Source organism: Phacochoerus africanus, chromosome 3, assembly GCF_016906955.1.
Source record: "Phacochoerus africanus isolate WHEZ1 chromosome 3, ROS_Pafr_v1, whole genome shotgun sequence".
Classification (NCBI taxonomy): Eukaryota; Metazoa; Chordata; class Mammalia; order Artiodactyla; family Suidae; genus Phacochoerus; species Phacochoerus africanus.
Window position 1 is genome coordinate 193,235,598 of NC_062546.1, and position 8,369 is coordinate 193,243,966.

The window sequence follows — 8,369 nt, forward strand, 5'->3', positions numbered from 1 at the left end:
GATCTGAGCTGCATCTGCGACCTCAGCTCCTGGCAATGCCAGATCTTTAAACCGCTGAGAGAGGCCGGGGATTGAACCCACATCCTCATGGGTACTAGTTGAGTTCTTAATCTGCTGAGCCACAAGAGGAACGCCAATCCCGATTTTATTTTAATGTTAATATCTATCTTTCTTTTAATAATTGTAAATATGAAACTAGATAAAATGGACCATACTCACCTGGCTTATCATGTACCTGAACACAGTAGCTATAAATAGATGGAAAGGAAAAAGGTGAAATGCATGACTTAGTTCATTTTACCCAGTTGGTGCCAAGTCCTAGAAAATGAGCAGCCGAAGTTATAAGCTTCCCTTCTTCAAGTTCCCTTTCCAGATTTAGAGGCTGCCTTCCTCCCTCCAAACTTTTCAAGACCAATTGTGTTCACATAGACTGGCTATGTTCACTTGTTAATTTAATCAATATTAATTAAGTACCTACTATGTATGTGGGATTCTGCCAGGCAGCAGTACGGGAGAAGAGTCAGGAATGAAGGGTGTAAAGAAAGACTTTAGTTCACAAGGATGAATAAGGTACAGTTTTTACCCTCAAGGAACTCAGGGTCTAGTTCAGGGTCAGAAATATCATCTGCTACATGACAAACTGAGGTGGGGGGAGAGACCAATAGAGAGCTCTGCTTAGGAAATGTTCGGAAGTTTTCTCAAAGAAAAAGAGGTTTGATTTTAGGGCTATAAGAAAAGTAGGAAGTAACCAAGTGATAAAAGGAAAAAAGAACATGAGAGAGCAGCCCAGGCAGTGGAAATGGCATATGCAAAAGCAGAAAGGCCCAGCAGAACTCAGAATGCTCAAAAAATGCCTAGCAATATTTGGGGTTGGAACACAGGGCACTTTGTGACAGCCTGTGTGGTCTACAAACATAGGAGAGACACGGGTGTTTTCAAAAGGCTGCAAGTAACGTTATAGCAGGAGGCCACTTATGAAGTCTTGCTACCAACCAGGCTTATTTGATTTCTTGCCTAAAAGTCCAATGAGGCCAACAGCCTGAGGGCATTTAAATGAAGAATGTTCTCCTTTCCTTAAGGACCAGCATCCAGGAATTATGGAAGACAGGGAAAGAGATACTCCCTCCCATGTGTCCCATGTCCCATTCAAATATCTTAAAAGAGATGATTTTGAACTTCAGGAAGGAATGACATTACCTCTCACTCAGCCTGTTCATCTTGCAGTTTCACTGATGCATACTTACTTTGGTCTTTTGAATATTTTAATTGAAATTGAACCCTTGGAGTTTCCTTCTCTTAATTTTAGGAGCATGCAGTACGGAAGAGAAATCTCAGCCTCTTTAGTAGATTATTGGAAGTGAAGTACGATGTTCAGGAGAAATCCAGAAGTGGAAACAATGGCCTGAGAAGAACGCAGAAGAGCTTGTATAAAAAAAGCAACATCTTATGCTAATGCTTTATAATATGCATTTCTATTAAAAGGGCTTTACTTTAATTCTGAAAAACATGCCTCTTCACCCCAAATCCTACAGAAGAGAGAAAACACAGAGTGACCCAAACCTCTGAGAGAAGGCCCAGAGGGTTGTAAATGGGTGTGGCTTGTGAATACGTGCTGAGGTCACTCGAAGATGGATTTTCAGCGCCAAGTTTCGGATAGGGAAGAGAAACAAACTCCTGCAACTTAGATCTTCCCATATCGGAAGAGGGAATAATAGATCATGGTGGTCCACTCTAGAAAGACCACCTCTCCACACCCCACTCTCGGCCTGCAAGCGCCTTCTTGGAAGAAAGTCGTAACACTCTCTGAGGACAAATAACGGCAGAATCTGCAGTACACACTATGATATTTTACCCTCTGCATCTAGAGCTATAAAAAATTGATCTGGATTAGTCCTACCAATATTAAATTTGATAGGACTAAAGCAGCTCAGGTTTTCATGGCCCTGCTCTGTGGATTTAAAAACAAAAAAAAATGACAATAATCATAGCGTTTACTCTACTTCTCCAGTTTCTCAGAAAGCAGCGTGAGTCAGCCTTCTCCAAAGAGACGAGATGGAATCTGAGTCGGTAAACACACGGCTTGGTGGGGCCTCCGAGGTGCCCTGTGTCCCCTCTTGCTCATTAGCAAGGGGCCAGCTAAACAGCAGAACCATGGTGCGCTGCATCTGGAAGCATTGTTTACTGGGCTCCGCTATGGAGCAGGTGAAGCATTGTAATCCCAGGCTCTACCGCCTGGCCAATCTGCCCGATTCCTTCAGCATTTGTGAACAAGCCCGGAAGAGGAATTCTTCAGACAAATAAATGGCGGGGGGGGGGTGAATGAAAGGAGAAAAACACCTGTTCCTGCAGCTGGCCAACAGACCTCTTTAATGTGCTGTCTTCAGGGAAATCGAGGCGTCTCAGGTTACGCGGGGGGCCTCAGCCTGCAGTGGAGCCTGCAGAAAGGAATTCTATGACCAGAAGATGTGAGGCTTGGTCTGTGGCCAAAAACAATGGTGAAAGGTACAAAATGAGAAGCTCTGTCAGGACAAAGGCACTCAATCACAGAACAACACGCGGCTTGGCCTTTTGAAGAAAGGAACCCAAAACCAAAGTCACAACTGGATTAACAACTAGTTGATCCCCTTTTACCTTCTAATGCTCCTCTGGCTGGCGACTACTTGTTGAAATCAGAATGAGGAGAATACAGCCGCCAGCAGCATTCACTGTCTTCATTTAGGGCTAGTTCTGGCTGGTCTCGGAAAAGCAACTTGCAAGATTTATGCTCCTCTGCCTTCCATCCATGTTTTTTTCCATTAAAGAGAGAATTTAGAGCAAAGTTATCAGTGCAGCTCCAACCCAGGGCTGGGGAAGTCCTCGCTGACTTGCAAAATAACTGTGGCTTCAGCAGAATCCATGCCCAGTAGTAACAGAGGTGAAGCTCATAAAAATTCTGTGCAAATATTTTTTAAAAAACAGGAGAAAAGACCCTGTAATCAGGTCCACACTAGATCTAATGGTTGGTTTAGTCTCATAGCACAGAGCTAACTTTGAATATTAGGAACAAATAGAATCAAAAGGGAGATTGTTTCCAGGACAAATCAGAAGATTCCCCTCTTTCCAAATATATATATATACATATAGCTATAAATAGTTATGCATATATTTTTATATAATGTACAGACCACAGAGAATCTATCAAAGTTAACTGAAGAAATTTAGAAAGGCCAAAAGTCAAAGGAGACAATAGTCCAAGGTCACCTTGCCCTGAAAGTCCACAGAAAGACTGGGAGTCAGGATAGGCATGTCTGGTATGATTTCTGAAGGCCAGGAAGGGGCCTGCACAGCGGTGCCCAGAAGTCCCATAATAGGAGGCCGGGTCATTCATGCTTCAATCAGAAGCTGGATAAAACACAAAGACCTTGGAAAAGTATCTGTAAAATAAAATACACAATAAGCTCTAAATGACTGAACAGGTGTTTTACACTTGCTGATAAGCGTATTACTTACCCTCCTCAAGCTTGGTGAAAAATGATGGAGGAAGGGAGTCAGGCATGCATGCACTCCTTGAAAGAATGGAGCTTCACAGGGGCACCACCACCGAGTAGGGTCAATGGAGCAGGAAGTGAACCTGTGGACACCAATGCCAAGTTTTTTCTCTTTTGAATGTGGCCACATGTGGGTTCTGACCGTAGCAGATGGAATCGATTGGGTCAACGGTAGGTGAAATGAGAAGGAGGCCTGTGCCTAAGAAGGAAGCAAATGCCCCAGGTGTCCAGTCCCAAATATTTTGGCAGTGAATTTAGACATGTGAAGAAAAAACTCATTTATTCATGGAAAACTCTCAATGAACTGTTTTTTTTTTAAACGTCTCAAATATTTATTGTCATTTTCTATTTTAAACCAATATAAGCAAATTTCATTGTTAAATGATTCCATTGTATTGCATTTTTGCTTAATAGTTTGCTTAAAGCATTAATGACAAGGAACTCATTCATTGAAATACATTATCATAACCCCTAACACAGAGAGGTATTGTTTTTCCGATGACACTTTTCCCCTTGTATAACACTTGAGGAAATTTAAACCATTTTAATATCTAAAGATAGATTTTTTTCCCTAGAATCACGCCTCTTTCTCAATCTCTCTCTCTTTCTCTCTTTCTCTCTCACACACACACACATACACACACACAAACTCTTTAGGACACAAAAATGATTCATGTTCTCCTTTGCATTTTTGACCCACCTTTATCACCATAAAGAATAATTGGACCTTGGTCCTTGCTCTGTTTCACTGACTATGCTGAAGAAAACATTCCGCTCTATTAGCACTGACTCTACTGAATGAGATGTTGATCTCTTTGGGCATTTTCACCAGGTTTGAAAATGCGCCATTGTAAGTCTTCCTAACTGTGGTGAATTATGAATCTGCATTTGATAGCCATTGTATCATTTGCTCTGTGTTCTGTCTGGTGGTAAGAAGAATGGGATCAAATAGCCATTAAAGCATGGGCACCTTTCAAGTATTCTTAGCACTTTTCAGTATTACTTACTCTCATCAAGTCTTCAGCCAAGTATCAATTTGCTCACAGGCATGCAACATTTTGGGTAGAAAGAAAAAAAAAAAATCCTGAAATGCACAACCCCTTGAAGGCTATTGGCAACATTATAAAGCTATAAATTTTAGTTGATATTCAGATTTTATGATATTCATACAGATTCAGAATTCATTTGACACCTGAAAATTGATACCTATTTCAAATTGCACCCTATTGCAGAGAAAAAAGCATGGCACCCACCCGACATTACATTGGCAATAATCAGCTTAAAGTACTCAATCCTTCTAGGTCTCAGACCATATAAATAAAAATTATACCTTTTAAAGGCAGAAGATTGGCAGGAAACATAAACCTCATGTAAGCACTAGCTTAGAATTCTTTATTTTAAGCACTAGCTTAGAATTCTTTATTTAGGTGACGATTGTAAATTGGACCATCGCTCCCGGTAGCAAGTATTTTATTTGTCATAGGATGGAAGCTGCCTAGCCAGAGCAAAGCCAGTTTATAGGCAGACCCAAGATTACTGCGTACTTTTGGAATGCTTCTCACAGACTATAGTCCCAAAACATTACTCATAGAGTCGGTCTCTCTCCTCTGCATGAAAGAAAGTTTTAGCTGAGCTTAGCTCAGACGCAAAGAGTAGAGCTCTACTTGATTCAGTATTACTCCTAAAGGCAGCAGTCTTCATAGTGTGAGGAAGGAGCGAAAGCATTTTCAACTGTCCTATAATTTTTTTTTTTTTTTTGCTGCAAAAAAATGTCCTTCTCCATCATTAAAAAAAAAACAAAACAAAACAAACTGTCTGCCCTTTAAAAATAATTGATTGTAATCAGACACATATTTCAATTCAATTCCATAAAACAAGGATTAAAAACCTCAACTTACCAGGTAAAATTTGGGTACAAAGATGAATAAGTTGATGTCGCAAGACAGCAAGACAGACCTACACATGTAATTATATAACGAAGCAGAACATTGCAAATACGCTTAGAATTTACATACAAAATCCTCTTGGAATACTGAAGAGCAGTGATTCTCTTATGAAACAAGGATGTGTGGAGAGGGACGTGATATTTGATCTGTTTTCTGAAATTGAATGGAGTTTCAACAGAAAAGAGATAGGCAGTAGTTCTGTCCTTCCGAAAGTGTGGGGGCTGGGATGACCAGCTATAGCAAGGAGCCCAGGATAATCGTACTTAAAAGAAGGCTTTGCCTCTGCTGCTTTTCATATGTATTTGGGATTTCAATAAAGACTGACATATCAAAATTGACTTGCGCTTGTGCTGAAAATGAGAAGTAGGGTGTAGTGGCCTGTAGTCTCTCCCCCACCTCAAAACAAGTACCAAGAGCAGGGCCAGGGGTGCTGCCTAGCTGGCCGCCCAGGAAATGGACATGAGGGTAGGTGAATAAGGACATGAGTGTCTACTGAAAGTGCTTTTATCAGCTCACTAATGATATCCTTGACATTCAATACTGCCCCCCGCAAAAGGTAACTCTCATTTCTCCCCTAGGGGGTTTGACAATTGTGACTCTCTTAGCTGAATAAGCTTCTCTGATGTTCCATTGTGTTCTTTCAACCATACCTAAAAGGTTGGCATCTATCTTGAGAGAGAACATGATAGAAGATAGTATGAGAAAAGAATGTATATATATTCATATATATATGTGTATATATATATATTCATATGTGTATGTGTGTGTATGACAGGGTCACCTTGCTGTACAGCAGAAATTGACACAGCACTGTAAGTCAACTATACTTTGATAAAAAAATAAAAGATAAAAGATAATTTAAAAATAAATAAATAAAAGTTTGGCATCTCCAAAGGTAGTATACTCAATGGATGCAAATTCCCTGAGCAACCTCATCTACTCCTATAATTTCAGATATGGTCATGAACTTCAAATCTACTTCTCAGACCCTGATCCCTTTTTTGAGTTCCAGACTTAGACATCCCCTCCTCATTAACCATCATCCATGCTACTTAATCATATACCACCAACAATAAAATAGTCGCTAAAGTCGTCACTGTTATTCTTAACGGTTTCTAAACCAGTCTGCCTCACTCTGTCCATATAACAAAGAATTTGTTAAGCCAACATGGCTGGTCCCAAGAGTTTCAGCAACAGGTACTACTCCCACTTCTCTCATCTTTTCCATTTAAACCTTCACACTGCAGCCAGAATGATTCTTCCCAATACAAACATGATTCTATCATATTCCTTTTAAAAGCAGACTTCCAACTGCTTATTGTGTAAGGTCCAAAGCACTGGTGTTGGTTTACAAATACTTTCATCACCGTGTTTTCTTATTCTACCAGCTCCAACATAGGCAGCATTGTTCCTTTTATATTCTGGGCCATCATGCTTTTGAAGATCTTTAATTTTTAGATTTTGTGTGACCATTTTCTGTTGCCAGGAATCAGCCTACTTGCCTATCTCCCCCAATTTAAATAGTGCCTACCTCTGTAAATTTCCTGCCTGACATATCCCCAGAACTGCCACCATGAGCATAGGGTAAAATGCCCTAATATGTATGCACAAAATGTTTATTTACTTATTTTTATTCTTTTTTTCTGCATTAACACTGTGATTTCTATGAATATTAAGGAACATTTTGTTTCATTCATTAGGTCTCTTTGACACACAGAATACAATCTGGTATATAGCAAGTGTCTAGTAAATATTTATAAACAGATAAATAACATAGAAATGTGCAGATCAAGTTATGAAATAACTAGTGTTCTAGTAGTTATGATATATAATTGGGAAAATCAAGGCTGGAAAAGAGGTTGATTCAGGTGGTGACAAATGTTAAAAGCTTCAGAGGTTTTTTTTGGGGAGGTTTTGTTTTGTTTTGTTTTTTGGGGGGTTTTTTGTCTTTTTTTGTCATGCACCCATGGCATATGGAAGTTCCTAGGCTAAGGGCTGAATCAGAACCATAGCTGCTGACCTACACCACAGCCACAGCCACACCAGATCTGAGCCATGTCTGCAACCTATACCACAGTTCCCAGCAACCCCGGATCCTTCACCCACTGCGCAAGGCCCGGGATTGAACCTGCATCCTCATGGATATTAGTTGGGTTTGTTACCACTGAGCCATGCTGAGAACTCAAGAGGTTTTTTTATTTTTTGTTTTTAATTGTGTTTTAAACTTACGGTTGTTAGCAAGAAGAAAGCAAAGCACATCTGTAAGCAGAAAGATGATGTGGACGGATCTTGTCTGTTAGAAAGGGTCATAGTGATGGCATACAGAATGGACTGGAGAGAAGGTATACCAATAAGGCATCTACTAAAAAGCTCAAAAAGAGATTACGAACCAATGTCATGGCAATAATAATTAATGGAGAAAAATTATTTGGGAAGTACTGTGGAAATAGAACTGACAGCACTAGGAGATTATCTGGATGTGGAGGGCAATGATATCACAAATATGTGATCTCATATGATATTTGTCTTTTTCTCTCTGACTAAATATAATTTCTAGGTCCATTTATGTTGCTGCAGATGCTATTATTTCATTGTATTTTATAGCTGAGTAATATTCCATTGCATACATGAACCACATCTTCTTTATCCATTTTTCTGTGATGGGCATTCAGGTTGCTTCCAAGTCTTGGCGACTGTAAATAGTGCAGGGATGAATACTGGTGTGCATGTTTCTTTTTTAATTATAGTTTTGTCCAGATATAGGCCTATGAGTGGGATTTCCAGATCATGTGGTAGTTCTATTTTTATTTTTTTGAGGAACTTCCATACTTTTTACCATAGTGGTTGACCAATTTGGATTCCCACCAACTGTGTAGGAGAGTTTCTTTTTCTCCAC

General features: G+C 39.8%; 1 long non-coding RNA gene across 2 annotated transcripts; it reads right to left on the bottom strand.

Annotated features, from left to right (window-relative positions):
* Positions 1–1,167: 1,167 nt before the first annotated feature.
* Positions 1,168–2,993, bottom strand: LOC125122287 (uncharacterized). 2 transcript variants are annotated; one of them, XR_007133755.1, is made up of 3 exons: positions 2,632–2,993; positions 2,363–2,477; positions 1,168–1,402 (listed from the first exon to the last, which is right to left on the bottom strand). It is a non-coding gene; the product is annotated as an uncharacterized LOC125122287 (long non-coding RNA). The 2 variants fall into 2 exon arrangements; XR_007133754.1 differs by having other exon boundaries at positions 2,338–2,477.
* Positions 2,994–8,369: the final 5,376 nt, after the last annotated feature.